The following is an 18,628-nucleotide window of genomic DNA, read 5'->3' as shown; positions in this document are numbered from 1 at the left end:
ATTTACAATTAATTTGTCCAATTCCAGAAATATATCACATTGACGAATGTTACAGTTTTCGTGTGTTTACTGTGGGTGAAAAGCATTGCAAAATGGGGATAGGGAAAAGGAAAACTATGCAGGAAACCACCACAGCTGAGTACTTTCTAACACTATTGAATAATAATAATAATAATAATAATAATAATAATAATAATAATAATAATAATAATAATAATAATAATAAAACAAGAAGAAGAAGAAGAACGAGGAGAAGAAGAAGAAGAAGAAGAATAAGAAGAAGAAGAAGAAGAGGGTCTATGTGGAGGAGGAGGAGAAGAAGAAAACTGTCGCACTACGAGCTCAATTCATAGAGATATTTTGATATTTTTGATTTTGATATTTTGAAAAAAAAAGTAAGTAAATGTAGATCAGTAGTGAAATGAAATGGCGTATGGCTTTTAGTGCCGGGAGTGTCCGAGGACATGTTCGGCTCGCCAGATGCAGGTCTTTTGATTTGACACCCGTAGGCGACCTGCGTGTCGTGATGAGGATGAAATGATGATGAAGACGACACATACACCCAGGCCCCGTGCCAGCGAATTGAACCAATGTTGGTTAAAATTCCCGACCGTGCCGGAAATCGAACTCGGGACCCCTGTGACTAAAGGCCAGCACGCTAACCATTTAGCCATGGAGCCGAACAAATCAGTAGTGATTCATAGCGATTGATTCTCTCGGTGATATAAGCGTTCTACGCACCCCAGTAAAAAGCGCCACAAGAAATACATTTCATAATTAATCCGTATTGTCAGCCTCAACAAGATAGTTCTTAATGATTGAGTGACTCCACATTTACAATACAGTACAATATTACTCCTTTCTTTTACTTTATTTTTAAAAAAGGGACATGTTTCGTCTCTTCCTTGTGAGACATCTTCAGTCTAAAATATTATGATAAACACATGGTATTCTTAACACTAAAAAACAATGACATTTCCTTAAAATGTTAAAGAGTCAAGATGACTCAATCTGTCACATGTAAACACAGTTTTAAAACAGTTCGTGTTGTTAAAAATTGTCTTAAGTTCTTAATCATGTGTTTATCATAATATTTTGAGGCTGAAGATGTCTTACAAGGAAGAGACGAAACATGTCCCTTTTTTTAAAATAAAATTAAAAAATACTAAGATCTTCTATTTTTTCAATAAAAAGCCTTCTATTTTTTTTTTCCATATAGGCCTACCCGTTGTCGAAGAACGTTCAAACGTATACATTATAAAATACGGAAACTATAGCAACACTGGTTTGCAGGCAAATTTGACACACTTGCTTGTGTTGATCAAGATGAATCACTTCCCAATCACCGTCATTGCAACATGCACGGCATCTGTGCGGCCATCACATGTACTGTTTCATTATACAGACGGTTGATAACTATTGCTTTAGGAGGCCGAGACCAACAATAAAATGTTTAAAAGACTTCTAACTCGCTAGTTTCTCGACTGAATTCATTAATGCGGCGTATAGTTTATTCTGTGACGTGTAGCTTGCGAGAACTGCCTCTCTGGTCCTATGTTTTATTCAAACCTAAGATTGTGTTTTCTTGTTCCTTGGGCTTGTCAACTTTTTTCCCGTTGTCTACAGGAAACGCACATACTCTAACTGACTAGGATGCTAGTGTGTGTGTGTTTGAATTGAAAATGTTTTAATGCAACGTTCCCTTATCTTCTTTTATTTCTCCTTGTCCTACTGTATATTTTGTCTTGTGCTTTCTCCTTCCTTAGAGTGGAGTTTGACGAGGCCGTGCAATGTCACTTGGATACTGAACGTGAGAAACGTGTGTTCGATATTCCATTAATGGAAGAGGACAACTTCAAGCCCTTCATTCTGTTCACCAGGAGGCTGCGAAACCTGGTTTAAGTACGGACAGAATATGTATAATAATAATCATAATAATAATAATAATAATAATAATAATAATAATAATAATAATAATAATAATAATAATAATAATAATAATATGACATGGCGTTAATTACAGACTCAATAGATAATGCTCAAGAACAAATACGAGAATTAAAGGAACAATCAGCCAAAAGAGGATTGCAAATATCATTTGAAAAAATAAAGTTCATGAAAACATAATATAATATCTCGGACAGATTGCTTTAAATACCTGGGAGAATGATTAACAAACAACACAAAAGAAAAGGTACCTTTGGCATTAGGCCTATATATCACAAAAATTTGCCTTACGTCGCACCAACATGCCTTTGCTGGCGGGACCTAGTGTTTACAGTGCACTATGTCTTCTGGTATGGGCTAGAGCAATTTTGTTACTTTCATTGATCTGTCTCAGCTTTATCCTTGGCTTTGACAAAAAGAAAGTGACTGAGGTATGAGTGATGCTAGTAATGCCATTCCTTCTGCAGTCAGTCCCTGCTATGAATGGTGTGAAAATATTGCTCATAGGATCAGTTGCTGCATGCATTTCAGTGGGCTTGGCAGACTGATATGTAATAGCAACTTCTGGCTCGGTGAAGAAAGCAACGGGAAACTACCTCACTCCTCATTTCCCTAGTACACCTCTTCAGTGATGCCTAGGCCATCTATGACACCTGATGGTGGAACTGTTGAGGATCCAACCAGCCTTCGGGCTGAGGACTAAACATCATGTCGCACCAACACAGATAGGTCTTATGGTGACGATGGAAGAGGAATGGGAAGGAAGAAGCCGTAGCCTTAATTTAAGATACAGCCTCAGCATTCTCCTGGTGTGAAAATCGGTAACCACGAAAAACGAACTTCAGGGCTCCCGACAGTGAGGTTCGAATCTACTGTCACCCAAATGCAAACTCACAGCTGCGCAACCCTAACCGCACGGCCAATTATTATTATTATTATTATTATTATTATTATTATTATTATTATTATTATTATTGTGCGTTTACGGCCGCATTGGACCACTGTAGTCAATTTCTGTCCGGTCTTCTATGATGTTTTATGGTTTTTGCCTTTCTGTTCTTCCAGTATTTCTTCATTTTATCTGATCTTCGTTGTCGTTCTTCTTCTGAAAATAACCTTTTAGTTGTTTCTCCTTTATCAGTTTTTAGTAGGATTCTAATTTTACTATTCTTCAATTTATTTACGTTGTTTGATTTATTCTTTAAATCCTCCAGTGTTATGTCTAATTCTCTCATGTCTTCTTTTATTTCTTTTATCCAGACAGGTTGTTTTTGTTTCCAAAGCTTCTCCAAAAATCTACGTATTAACCTGTCTTGAGGTGTTCTCAACAGATGACCAAAGAATTATATTCTCTCCTTTCATATGAAATCCATTATCGGTTATTCTTTTGCCTTAGTTTAAATAATGTTTCACTTCCATAAGTTATTTTAGGTTGTATTTATTTTGTATTTTATTAACAAACATTTTTTGCTGTATATATTTCTGGTTACTTTTTGGGCTCTGGATAATTTATTCGTTTTCTCTGTCCAAGAAATGTTTACCTTTAAATTCTATGTTATACTTTCTCCAATATTAAGAAATAAAATAAGTATTACATATAGTTTACACTATTTGCAGTTTGACTTTCAGGGTACGGTATTAATAAAGTCTATATCTCCTCTGGACCAGTTTACATAAAATCACAGAGTTAACCTTTACAGGAGCTGAAAGGACACTCTTCTGGCGGATGATCTGCTGGGAAGCTTCACAACAGCATTCAGGAGAACGAGCTTGCTCCCACTTTGCACAGAAGATCACCATATCTGTCGTGATGTGTCCTAATCCTGTTTAGAGTTGACAACGTTCTGCGAGGCACATCTAAACCACTTGGTTTTGTTATGACGTTTGCGATCTTTTGCAATCATGATGGAAATTTTTCGATCAGTTCTTACTTCCACATCTACAGTACGTTGAAGTCACTGCCTATCAAATGATTTGCTGTTTTGACTAGTGGATTTCGGGATTGCAATGATGTCCTGATGAATTAGCAGCTGGTCGTTGAAAATTACCTTCTTATACTCTCGAACCAGGCATATTTACGTCTGAATTCTGCTGGTGGGATATAACTCTATGCTGGTAGCCAAAATGTAGGTGTGGATTTGACAGTACCAGTTAAAATCCTCGCTGCCTGATTCAGCTGGACATCTACTAGTTGTGTGTAGTTGCTGTTGAACCAAACTAGACAGCAATACTCAGCTGGTGGGAAAAACAGGCTGACGGCTGTGGTACGTAGAGAGTCAGCTGAGAACCCAAAGAAGTGATGCAGAGCTTTCTAGTTTCCAGCGGTCTTATTTAGGTGTTTCTTGAAGGACAGAGTTCTATCTAAAGCGACTCCCAGAGAGTTAGGATGTTTGGTGTGGTTCAAAGGGTTCTAACCCAAATACAATTCTAGTTCACAGTTATTACACACATGCAAACAAAATTGATAGGGCTCGGCTTCACCCTCCATGTACAGAAATTACAATATTAACATGTCAATTTCAACCTTTCAATTTATTCCACTAGATGGTAGAGAAACTAGAAGTCCATTGGTCGAGCAACTGCGCAATTTTAATTGATCGTGTCGCGTGCCGAATGTAATCAATCAGTCACCACTGATATGCATTTACAGCAGTCGCCCAGGTGGCAGTTTCCCTAGTAGTTATTTACCCAAACTTTTCTTAAATAATTTCGAGGACTTTGAAATTTATCGAACGTTTCCTTTGATACATTTTTCCCATCACTAACTCCCCTTCTTACAAATGTATATTTTACCCAGTTTTTCCTCTTGAATTCCAACTTCATCTTCAAACACTGGCGGAAAAAGATATCCAAACACCAAGAACGAACGTTGGTAGCGTATTTATACATCTGAAAGATGGCGTTGATTCAAATTCCCGCAAATCGCATTATCGTGGCGCTAGTTGCGACCCCATGACGTCGCATATCAGGTTTGTTTTAAATGCGGGATGTACTGTGCGAGAGCGTTAGTTAACTGTGAGATTAGACTGAGTGACTGTGAATGGGTCCAGAATGCCTTTACAAGGACGAAGAGGCCAGTATCAACAGCTCACTGCTGTTGAACGAGGCCCTGTAATAGGGCTACGTGATGGTGAATTTTCCTTCCACGCTATTGCAGAACGACTTGATAGGAATGTTTCCACTCTGCATGCGTGCTGGCAGCAGTGGTCACGAGAAGGTACGCTCGCAAGAAGACCGGGCTCCGGAAGTCCCTGTCGCACCACCGAAAGGGAGGATCGCCGTATTCGGCGTGTGGCCGTGGCGCAGTGGACTGCGTCTGCAGTAGCAATTCGAGCGGCAGTTGGTACCACAGTGACGCAACGAAATGTTCGAACTCTAGACGTAATCCTACCAACTCTAACCCACATCATAAATACCTCACTGATAACCGGCATATTCCCTTCCCTTTGGAAATACGCAATTGTTCGCCCACTCCCCAAGACCAACAATCCCGTGGAACCCAAAGACTTTCGATCCATTTGCATTTTACCATTTCTGTCCAAAATTTTGGAGAAAATAGTTCACAGACAAATAACCGCATATTTAAATAACAATATGCTTCTTGACAAATACCAGTCTGGTTTTAGAAGCAATCATAGCACAACTACTGCACTGCTTAAAGTTACAAACGACATAGGAGTAGCTATGGATAAGGGAGAAGTTACTGTTTTAACTCTTCTAGACCTTAGTAAGGCCTTCGACTGCGTTGACACGGACATACTAATAGCAAAATTACGTGCTCTTAATTTCTCACAAAGCACACTATCCTGGATGTATTCCTATCTCTCTGATCGCCGGCAGTGTGTATTTACAGGTGAAAATTTCTCTTCGTGGCAATCTGTAGAGACTGGAATACAACAGGGGTCAGTGCTAGCGCCACTCCTATTTTCGATCTTCATTTCAGGACTAACACAAGTAATTAAACATTGTCAATATCATGTGTACGCAGACGACATACAGATATATACACATGCACATCCTCGTGACTTACCGACTGCAATAAATAATATGAATGACGACCTAGGAAGAATATGTAGGTGGACCGATGACCATGCACTAAAAATCAATGCCCAAAAATCGCAGTGTATTCTTTTAGCTACCCAAAAAACCCACGCACGACTTACAGACATCCATACCCACTCAGTAACATTAAGAGGCACTCAGTTACAATTCAAAGACACAGTTAAAAACTTAGGGATGATAATGGATAAAAACCTTAGTTGGAACGATCATGTAACAGGTATATGTCAGCGAGTGTTTTATTCCTTACATTCCCTTAAAAAACTCAGAGATTTACTCCCCCAAAATGTAAGAAAACTGCTTATCCAAAGTATGGTAATGCCAATATTCGACTACTGTGACGTAGTATACAGTAACCTGAATGCCTCACTTTCCAACAAGCTCCAAAAGGCACATAACGCATGCGTTCGATTTATTTCAGATATACCAAGGTTTAGCCATATTTCTCCCGCATTTTCTAGGCTTTCATGGCTACGCTTAAGAGAGCGACGAAATTTACACACTCTTTCCCTGTTACATCGTATACTGAACCTTAACACACCTGAATACCTTGCCACACAATTCCATTACCTAGCATCACCTTCTAGTATTCCTACCAGATCATCATCCACCTCAGTACTAAGCATTCCCATTCACCGCTCAACTGGCTACAGTAGATCATTTATAGTCGCCGCCAGCCGAATTTGGAATTCCCTACCTGCTGAAATTAGGAGCGTGTCAAACCACCTCCGCTTTAAGAAACTCTGTCAAACCTGGTTAATGGATAATAATAATTTCTTATAACATAGTAGGATTAGATCATAGCTAAGTATTACATTAATTAAATCATTTAATTGCTACCTTAAGATATTAAACAGTAGATAATTTAGTGTGTATTTAACTTTTCATGTAGGTGTATGTATGGTCGGACAGAATAGCAGGCTTCATAGCCTGAGTCCCGCCATATAAAACAAGACAATAAATAAAATAAATAAATAAACTCGGTTACCTGAAGGACAGATCCGATCCAGACGCGTGTACGCTCTGCAGCGAGCATTCCACTTACCCCAAACCACCGCTGCCTGTGACTCCAGTGGTGTCAAGCGAGAACTCATTAGAGGATGGAGTGGAAATCCGTTGCGTTTTCCGACGAAAGCCGGTTCTGTCTTGGTGCCAGTGGTGGCCGTGTGTTGGTTAGAAGGACGCCAGGTGAGCGGCTGCATTCCACCTGTCTGCAGCGTTGACACACTGGACTTACACCCGGAATTCTGGTCTGGGGAGCAATTTCTTATGACAGCAGGATCATTCTTGTGGTTATTCCAAGCACCCTGACTAAAGATGTATACGTCAGTCTGGTGATTCGACATGTTGTGCTGCCATTCATGATCAGCATTCCCGGGTGTGTTTTCCAAAAGGACAATGCACGGCCCCATGCCGCTGTTGTAACCCAACGTGCTCTACAGAGTTTCGAAATGTTGCCTTAGCCTGGTCGATCCCCCGATCTGTCCGCAATCGAGCACGTATGGGACATCATTGGACGACAGCTCCAGCGTCATCCACAATCGGCATTAACCGTCCCTGTATTGACCAATAACGTGCAACAGGCATGGAATGCCATCCCACAAGCTGACATCCGGCATCTGTTTGGCACATCGCATGCACGTTTGCATGCCTGCATTCAATAGTCAGGCGATTACACCGGTTATTAATGGACCAGCACGGCACATTTGAGATGGCTTCGCGGATATTAAGCTGTAGTCTTGTACCTTTAATCAATTAAATATGTTACATCGACAAATATAGTGCCAAAATTTCCGTATTCTGCATTCCTTATTTCGTGGATATTATTTTCCGCCAGTGTATTCCACTTGTCTGCGGCGTTGACACACTGGACCTACACCCGGAGTTCTGGTCTTAGGAGAAATTATCTTTCCTACATTTAAAAGCTCCTTTTCAGCTTATGTGTCTACTAATGCAATTCCCACGCCATCTCTTCACCGACAGCTTGGAACCTGCTGCTCTTACCAGCCCAAAGCTTGCAAAATTTTCGTTTTGTCGATAATCACCCAGATCCCCCTGTGGGCGGGGGCGGTAGAATAACACCCACGGTATCACCAGCCTGTTGTAAGAGGCGACTTAACGGGGGCCCAGGGGCTCTTAACTAGAGAGTGTGGGTTGTGTCCATGGGGCCCTTAGCTGAGTCTTGGCACTCATTTTCATCTATCCTATCCGACCTCCCTTGATTAACTCTTGTTCATTTCCTGCCCCGACGGTATTAGAGCATTCGATGCCTAAGCAGTTTTTCATTTTCTCGCCCCTTTTTTGGCCTTCGGCTTTCTTTGGCTGAAATACTAATTTTTCGAAGTGTCGGAGTCCTTACCTTTTTCTTCCTTCTAATTAATGTTAATAGAGGATGGTTGCCTAGTTGTATTTCCTCTTAAAACAATAATCACCACCACATCCTCTTGATTCCAAGTTTATCTTCATATTATGTTTCTATTTTGAAAAGCTCAACTCAAGTTTATTAATCTACTAATGTCATTCTACACCATATCTCCACTGACAGCTCGGTACATACCGTTTAGTAGAACAGCTCGTCTCCTCACTCCTAATCTTCTCAGCTCAGACAAAGTTTACAACATTTTCTTAACGCTACTCTTTTGTCGGATATCACCCAGAACAAATCGTGCTGGTTTTCTTTGTATCTTCTTCAGTTCTCGTGCCCTTCAAAAATCCTGCTACTTTGTCGAGTTTGTACCTACGATCAGGTTGCTGGAACTCTAACCAGTTAACAGGCACTTCTGAGGATTTAATGACGGCTTACATCTAACAACATTTCTCTCTTTAATCATATTACCTCATTTGCTTCCCAATTTAATATCCCATTAAATGAATTTCCAAGCTGGTTCATTTATGACGCCATGACCACGTCATTAGTTTCCCTCACTCGCCTTCAACTATTCTTTCCAGAGAATTACGTTGATGTCTCATCGCACACATTGTTCTGCCATTATGGACTACCTGACTTTAATGATGAAGTAGACAGAGGATGAAGAATAAAAAAAAACTCTTGAATTATGACGTAAAAAATTCTAACAAATTACTGTCTTAAATCACTGGTTGGGTTGAGCTCGGTGTAAACTCACGGCCGGCTATTGGCTACATAAGTCCGCTACCGTCCTTGATTGGAGTAGAGCACGGCATAACACGTCCGTTATTCTTCCACGGACTGCTAGATAATTATACTCAGCAACACTATTGGCCATCAGAAATACATCGACTCTGTTCTGGAAAGAACACCAGTGTTACCAGAAAACTATTTCTGAATGCATTACGCTACCGTAAAATGTTAGATAATAACAATAATAATAATAATAATAATAATAATAATAATAATAATAATAAAATTACAAAATTACAAAAAGCATACAAAATTGCCTGGAGCAGATACAACAAAAATCTATATCCCAAAACGCAAAGTTACGACACTACAACACAGCTGTCAAACCAGAGGCTCTTTATGCATCAGAAACTCTGATAAATAATTGGTGGCAGTTCACAAATAAAAAACATCGAAAAACAAAGAAAGGAAAATTCTCAGGAAAATTCTAGAACCTAAATGCGAAAATGGTATTTGGATGAAAAGGAAATCGCAGGAAATCTATCAAGTAACAGAAAAAATCACAGGGCCATTCGAAAAAGATTATTATTCTATGGTCATCCGATCAGGATGGATAAGAATAGGCTAACAAAGAAAATACTAAATCTCGCGGTATCTCTAAAAAATCACAATAACTGGCTTACAGAAATAAACAAAGGTCTTCAGGAAATTGGTATAAATGAAGAAATCTACAGGATGAACAGAAGAACGCAAAAGGAAGCACAGCGAAAGGATGAAGAGATTTTGGGAAGACAAGAAGAAACGTTGTACTAAATAAGTTCACACGCACTCCTTAGTTGGGCATAACGAATCAAAAATAAAATAATAATCCAATCAGCCATGGAAGAGATTTTTCATCTTAAAACACAAGCAACGAAGGCAGGCCTAAAAATCTATTTTGAGAACATTTAAAAAAATTAATATCAAGCTGGCACCCAGAGAGACAAGAAAAAATGATACCAGTATAGATGATCAAGTATTTGGGAGAACTGATAACACCAAACTTGCCTTCCTTTACATTGCGGATGAACAAACTTGAAATGGCGTACCATTTAACCAAAGGCGTCTGCAACAAAAGGTCCATATCTCTCAAAGCAAAGCTGAGGCATTACTGCAGTGTCATCCGTCCAGAGATCGTATACTCTTCAGAATGTCTTGCAATGAACAAAACCAAAAAAATAGGCCTGTTCGAGAAACTGGAAGCCAAAGAAAGGATTATTTTGAGAAAGATCTTATGTCTCGTCAAAGACAACGGGGAGTACAGAAGACGGCATAACAACGAACTATACACCCACGTAGAGAATATTACCGAAAAAGAAGAATGATGTTTTTTGGGCATGAGACATGAATGCACCCAAAAGACTGACCAACTGCATCATCACCTTCTTTCAGCAGGAGAAAACCAAAGGGGCTTGGTTCATTGAAGTGGATAGAGACTTTGAAGAAGTTGGAATCACACATAATGACATCCAGGAGCGTGTGTCACTTAAGAAGAAACTTTAAGCGTTCCAGAGTTCCCGAAACAAGCCAAAATTAAGAACTAGAAAGGCATGGATGCAGAAGAGGAAAGAATGACATCAGGAACGCATGCAGAAGTAATGAGCAGACATCAAAGTCAGAAGTAGGCAGCTGAAATGACGTGGTCCAAACTTGGTCGATACGACATGAATGAATGAAAAACATGAATCCTCCAACATAGTAAAAAAAAAACTAGTCAAACAGTGGGTAATTACCTTTACCGACTTCCAGAAGGCATACTACACTGTGGACGGAACACTTTTCTTCAAAACCCTAAGGGAACTAGGACTCAACGACAAAATCAATAGGTTGGTGCAAGAGAAACACCAGTTCCAAAATAAAGTCTAGAGGACACCTCTCAGAGACCTTCCCGATCAAAACAGGGGAGACGGGATCTCGTGCATGTTATTTAACTATGTCCCGGCAAAGATCATCAGGAAATGAACCAGATTCTCACCAGTGAACACCGGATTAAGATTGGAGATCAAAGCAGACAACCTAAGGATACTATGATTGGCCTTTGCCAATGACCTGACCTTACTAGCAAACGACGTGCAAGAGGCTATTGTGCAACTCTAAATACTATACTCAATAGCGGCTAAAACAGGTCTCCGAGTTTATTACCAACATCAAAGATGCTCGAGAACAATGAGATTTAGTGATACCATGAGAGCAAAAACCGTGAAATTCCTTGGAGAGTGGATTGCAGAAGACCTTAGCGAAAAGGTTGCTCTCGAACAGCGGAGAATCAAATTAGACAAGGCATATCACGCCTGCAGAAAACTGTACGCCTCAACACACATATCGGTGAATGTCAAACTAAGACACTGTAATGTAATAGGCAGAAGTACCAGAAAGGAAGTTCCGGAGAAATTAGGACCAAGGATTCTCTCAGATGGAAGGCGATGATACAAACCAAAGCGTGAACTCTACGAACACCAAGAAACCCTCGCAGATGCCATGGCTTTCTTCGGACTCCTGTATAGAATGGACTCCCACAGACTGTCCTATAAGATCTTCAAAGTAGCCAGCAAGGATAAAGCCACTGGATTGCTATGGATCCAGCAGGTAGAGAAGGATCTCGGAGAACTTAATATTAGTCATGCCATACTAATTAACAGAAGTAACTACAGTTCCAGCTATTCAAACCAGACCCTACCTAATATCCCTTACAGAAGCAAACCACAATGAGACGAGGAAATGATCTGAGGAACGCAAAATAGAGTCCAGGAGAAAAAATGAAGGATTACTGGGCCAACAGAAAAGCTCAAGGTCCTAAGAAGAAAGCAGTAGCCAAACCCAACATCAAGAACAGCAGAAGCGGCAAACATCGACAACACAACTAAAGCCCAAGCACTGTGGTCCTCAGACCGCCCAAACGAATTTTTAAAAAAGTAACAAGATGATCTAGCAATCTGTTCCGATTCTCTAGAAAGCTATAAAATAAATCAGGCAGCAAGAACATACAGGCAGCGAAATCAGGTCTTCAGATATCCGTTGAGAAAACTCAGTTTGTAATAAACATAAAGCCGGGATAGGAAAGGCCTGGGAGTGGGAAGGAAGCGGCCGTGGCCTTAATTAAGGAACAGAACCCGTCACTTCCTGGTGCGAAAATGGGAAACCACGGAAAACCATCTTCAGAGCTGCCGACATTGGGATTCGAACCCACTATCTCCCGGATGTAAACTCACAGCCGCGCGCCCCTAACCGCACAGCCAACTCGCCCGGTCAGGAAAAAATCAAGCGGATAAGAAAATTTAAATAAATGAGTGAATAGATAGAACACAACATGCATGAGAAGGAAGCCTTCATTTCACGCATGAATAAAATGGAATTGGCATACCATCTTTTTTTTTCTATTTGCTTTACGTCGCACCGAAACAGATAGGTCTTATGGCGACGATGGGACAGGAAAGGCCTAGGAATGGGAAGGCAGCAGCCTTGGCCTTAACTAAGGTATAGCCCCAGCATTTGCCTGGTGGGAAAATGGGAAACCACGGAAAACCATCTTCAGGGCTGCGACAGTGGGGTTCGAACCCACCATCCCGGATGCGAGCTCACAGCTGCGCGCCCCTAAACGCATGGGCAACTCGCCCGGGGCATGCCATCTAACCAAGGGTTAAATATAATAAAAGATCAATATCCTTGAACGCCAAGTTCAGACACTACCACACCGTCATTCGTCCGGAGGCCCTCTATACAGCGGGGTGCCTTGTAATGAATCCCATATGGGTGGGGGTAGTAGAATAACTCCCATGGTATCCTCTGCCTGTCATAAGAGACGACTAAGAGGGGCCTCAGGTGCTCTTAACTTCGAGAGGGTGGTTTGGTGACCATGGGGCACTTAGCGGAGTCCTGACATTTATTCCAGTTACTTGTGTGAGGCTTTTCACTTTAATCTGGACTATCCGACCTCTCTTGGTAAACTCTTGTTTTTTACCCTGGCGCTATTCGAGCATTCGAAGGCCAGGGTGTCTTTCATTTTCACGCCCTTCGTGAACCTTCATTCTTTTCCCTCTGATTCGTGTTCATAGATGATGGTTGCCCAGCTGTACTTCCTCTTAAAACAATAATCACCACCACCACCACCTTCCAATGAACAAACAAAAAAAACCCACCTTATTGAGGAACTTCAGATGAAAAAATGAATAAGATTTTGAGGAAAGTCTTGGGCCCCGTCAAAGACAAAGGTGAATATAGAAGACGGCACAATCACGAGCTCTATTTCCACATGGAAATGATCACCGATACGTTGCGGAAGAGAAGAATTGCTTTCTCTGGTCACGCTACAAAAATGAGCCCTGCAAGGTCATCCAAGCGAATCTTCTCCTACTTCTAAGATAGGAAGACAAAAGGGGCCTGGTTCAGTAAGGTGGGCATCACATGTTGATATCCTGGAGCGCAACTCACTTAAGAAGAAACTTCAAGACCACAAGAATTTCCAAGAAAAGCCGAAGCTGAAAACAGGGTAGGAAGGCGTGGACCGAAGAAAGAAAGAAACAACACCGAATACCCTGGAGAGTGCACCCCTTTCTTCAACTAACTTGAAGAGTTGTTCCCTGTTGTTGAAGCAAGTTCAGTCTTTGATGTTTTGAAGCCATGATATCGGTGGTCTACCAGCTCCTCACTTGCCTTCTATCCTTCCTTGTAATATGAGGTGTAGAAGCCCGATTATAGCGGTCTTACCCAAGGCCCCACACCGCCGACTGCGCAGTAGCGTGTGACTGGAGAAAAGATGTCCATGTGCGTACCGCCATGTTGAGGGCACTCCTGAGCTCGCCAAGGAGATCATAGTACGGAATACATGCATTAACTTACATTAAAACTTGTAGATGTTGTTATTACTTCTATGACACGAGATAACACGGTAACAACGAATGTTTTGAAAAGGGACCGAAAAGGAAACAGAAGATCCGTACGGATATTCTCGCCAGTTCGCAAACCGAAAACACTGTATTGTTAATTTTAAATCAAATTCCAGGCATAAGTTGTATACAGGGAAGAAATCCGAGGTCTGAAGTGATAAAAGTTGACCGTAAAGTGTGAAAGATGTGTTTTTTCGCATACACACCTAGGACTTGTTCAGTTGGTTTTTGAAGGAACTGTAGGCGGTAAGAACGGTAGGGGTAGACCAAGGTATGAATGTGACAAGCAGATTAGAGCAGATGTAGGATGCAATAGTTACGTCGAAATGAAAAGGTTAGCACAGGATAGGGTGGCATGGAGGACTGCATCAAAAGCAGTCTATGGACTGATGACTCAAACAATAACATTGAATAATTCAGTTAAATTAAGAGAAAACCCCCGAAAACAGAAGAAACATCATATACCACGCTTGTAATAAACATTTTATAGACTTGGGCATAGTAGAAATGATCGGAATAGCATATTTTACCATTCTTTTGTCATAAAACAGATGTGAAAAAGGAGAAATTAAGACTTAAGGTACCTATAAATAATTAGATAATGTTTAATAGTGTGCAGCAATACAGTGCCCTAAACTAGAGAGCTTTATCAACCATATCTTTCGAATTCTAGACCCATGTTTTTCCAATTATTAGTAGCGGTACACAGACTGTAAGAAAAACATGCACGTTTTTTTTCTTCAGAATAGTTGGTTATTTATTATCCCTCAATAAACTGGAAAAAGGCCGATAATAAGAAGCCTACACATTCAAAATTCCACGTCCACACGTTCACTGAAACTACCGTCCTGTACCCTGCTTAATTCACGATTATGGTAATTGAAAATAATTTAGTCCGCCTCTGTGGTGTAGTGGTTAGTGTGATTAGCTGCCACCCCCGGAGGTCCGGGTTCGATTCCCGGCTCTGCCATGAAATTTGAAAAGAGGTACGAGGGCTGGAACGGGCTCCACTCAGCCTCGCGAGGTCAACTGAGTAGAAGGGGGGTTCAATTCCCTCTTCAGCCATCCTGGAAGTGGTGTTCCGTGGTTTCCCACTTCTCCTACAGGCAAATGCCGGGATGGTACCTAACTTGAGGCCACGGCCGCTTCCTTCCCTCTTCCTTGTCTATCACTTCTAATATTCCCATCCCCCGACAAGGCCCCTGTTCAGCATAGCAGTTGAGGGTGGCTGGGCCAGGTACTGGTCATCCTCCCCAGTTGTATCCCCGACCCAAAGTCTCACGCTCCATGACACCGCCCTTGAGGCGGTAGAGGTGGGATACCTCGCTGAGTCGAGGGAAAACCCAACCCTGGAGGGTGAACAGATTAAGAAAGAAAAGAAAGAAAGAAAGAAAGAAAGAAAGAAAGAAAGAAGAAAATAATTTCATAACAGTTCAATTTCAAGACATACCAGATTCCTTCTGATAGCGATCTGCACAATTAAAAGCTGCACAAAGGTTCACCATCCTTGAATAATTTTCCACTCCACACATAGGGCCTAACTTAACTCTCCTTTAATATTGCCCATCAATTTAACTACTGCTAAAGCTATCACTTATACACTGAAAACATCTGGCAATATATTCTCACTTCATCACATATAATACTTCAACAGATCCACTAATCGATACGATTCAATCGGAAAGCAAGCAAGGAACTGTAAATATTAACAGGTGGTAACTATGCATTCAAAGCTGAAGTGCCCACAACATGGCGATGCGCGATTGTGTTTAATATTCCTCAAAGCATCAGCGTGCTCTGTGAGTTTAGATGGGTAATATTAAAGTCTTTGGTCTTACCGGAAACTTATTCGCCGTCTCCTTTACATCCTTACTACAACCCCTAAGTACCCTCATAACCATGTGCAGAGATTTGTAACCATTGTTTTTTTACAACCTCGTTAATGTGATATCTCTAATGAAGATTTTTTTCTTATATTAACACCTATGTACTTACAGTGATCCCCATGAGGAATTTTCGCCCGATCAACGCAGTAATTAAAGCCGAGAGGGCTTCTATTCTTTGTGAAACTTACAACCTGACTTTTCAACCTGTTTACGAACATGCCATTGTCTGATGTCCATTTCACAACACTGTCGAGGTCTTTCTGCAGTTAATAAATAATAATAATGTTATTTGTTTTACGTCCCACTAACTGCTTTTACGGTCTTCGGAGACGCCATTTCTGCAGTTGCTCATAATCTTGTAACTTATAAGAGGTCTAAGAAACAGCTAGAGTTATTGTTATAAGATTTTAATACAATATACCGGTAATATTTATAAATGTTGCGCTGAAATTTTCACTGACATCTTCAATTTTTAAGGAGCTGTTGTTAATTTTGTTGAATCTGCAAACATAATGGTCCAAAAATAAAGCCCTCCGAATCTTTGGCATCGTGAGATGTCCGGTATTACGATTATAGAATATTCTCAAACTTTAGTTAAATGAATATATCTTGAAGAGAATTTTTTTTAAATTTGTGTGTGGCTTAATGTAGCGATCTGAAGGCAGGTTATGTGGGCATATAAACCAGTTTCCGGTGTATTGCAAACAGTGCTGTGTTCCCCATAAAGCAGGTCTGGTGTTGTGTCTGGACGCTGCTGGTATTATCAGAACTCATGTTTCATCTTTCACCCGCTACCGCCGGTAATAAGACAGCGTTCGCGGTACAGCTTCTTTGAAGTACTTGAGAGCCAATCTTCTTGTACCCGCATTGCGTGACTGAGCCAGGTAATGACCACTTTCTGTACTAGTCACCTGAAATACATCGGGCATTAAGAACTCTAGGTACTCCTAAATATGCGAATTATATGTTGGTAGACGTCATTAAAGCTTAATGGTCTAAGCAGTGATCGGAGAACTCCTGGACAGCGGACAATGGTTTGATGCCAAAGGGGATGAAGAGTCAGGTTGTAAGTCTCACTAATAAGAAACGCCCTCTCAGTTTTAATGACTGTGTTTATGGGGTTATAGTACCTCATGGGGAATACTGTAAGTACTCAGGTGTTAATATAAGGAAAGATCTTCATTACGGACAACATGTTAATGCGATTGTAAAAAAAAAGAAATGTTATAGATATCGTCATATGGTTATGAGAGTATCCAGAGGTAGTAAAGATGTAAAGGATTACATTTAATAATTTTTTTCCAGGCAATAAAGGCTAGAAAACCGACGCAACAAATGAATACTGTAGATGACTCTAATCAAATACAGTAGAGACAAAACGCGACACTTCCGATTTAGCCTTGTTAAAATGGGAGACAAGTCGCAAGTGGCGCTCCTAGTGGCTCGACCTAAAAATTCGCGCTAAATTCAAATATCAATGGAAATGTATAAACGGAAATGGATAAATAAATTACGTCTAGAAATAAAGTGTTACTAATATATTAACTTCAAAGTTGCTAAAGCAATTTTGGATAAAGGAATGTAGAATTATTCAACAGGTTATTATTTAAAGACTGAAATTAGACATATAATCAAGATGTGAAATGGACTGCTGTGAAATTGTTTGATCTTTCATTTATGTATTACTTCTTTAGTTTTAGAATTCCTACCTGAACGTTCACGGCTAGATTTTTCTTTTTTCTCATTTTAAAGCATTGTATCATCATATTAAAACATTTGTCAACAAAAATATCGGCACATTTCTTACACACATGATTCAATGAATTTACATTTAAGAGCTGGACAATTTTCCTTTTAGCTTTAAGCCTACTAACAGAAAGAAAATCTATAAATTTAGCCTCAAAAACATTCAAACTTTCCCTATAAGCAATACTTGCCATAATGCTATTACATTAGGGCAAAGCAAATTTTCATCATCATATTGTTTCAACAAAATATGTACATTTCTTAAATCACCCATATTTTCTTCAGTGCTTGACAACGGATTACGGCATTCCAAATGGGGTAACTTGGAACACTACCAGCCACACCCATATGCATATATATTTTCCTGAATTAAATTAAACCCACAGATCACACCTTCAACAACAGATCGGTATTGAAGGTTAACTGCTGCACTATACAATAAAATATGTGTATTATATTTTAAGCCAGTTAAAATATGGGTTGAGCAGGTCAGAAGATTATGAAGTACTATAAAAATCTCTTTGTCACTGGAAGAATATATATGGAAACACAATATTACTTACATTTTCTTGTCACGAGGGAAACTGAAGAAAGACCGCGCATTCTTCTCTACTTCATAGTTACTGCAGCCAAACACAGCACATACCTTTCCCCTCATGTTGAGAGGAGATGTCAAGGAATGACACACGCTACTATTTAATTATGACAACTCACTGAAAACGCAAAAATAACACCAAAAACTTCACACACAAATACACGTGCTCTTATGACAGAATCAGTAGTTCTCAGGTCAATCCGCTACAGAGAGCTCTAATAGCTGTCCCTCGATATCTCGCTGAGTGTCGCGTATTCTCTCTACTGCATTTGCTCTACAAAAGATCACATTATTATTGTTAAAGAAAGAAATCACACACGTAGGCTTATCGCATAACTCTCACTCAACACACGACAACTACGCACTGATTTAA

The 18,628-nt window shown here is 40.3% G+C and overlaps 1 long non-coding RNA gene across 1 annotated transcript in view; it reads right to left on the bottom strand.

Moving 5' to 3' along the window:
• Nucleotides 1-18,344, bottom strand: part of LOC136885198 (uncharacterized) — a 386,625-nt gene extending 368,281 nt beyond the window's left edge. The window contains exon 1 of the long non-coding RNA XR_010861499.2: nt 18,224-18,344. This is a non-coding gene — a long non-coding RNA (uncharacterized lncRNA). The remainder of the gene's footprint in view (nt 1-18,223) is intronic.
• Between the last annotated feature and the right edge of the window lie 284 nt (nt 18,345-18,628).

This window comes from Anabrus simplex, chromosome 14 (genome assembly GCF_040414725.1).
Source record: "Anabrus simplex isolate iqAnaSimp1 chromosome 14, ASM4041472v1, whole genome shotgun sequence".
NCBI classification, from domain to species: domain Eukaryota; kingdom Metazoa; phylum Arthropoda; class Insecta; order Orthoptera; family Tettigoniidae; genus Anabrus; species Anabrus simplex.
This window is presented reverse-complemented; position numbering and strand designations above follow the sequence as displayed.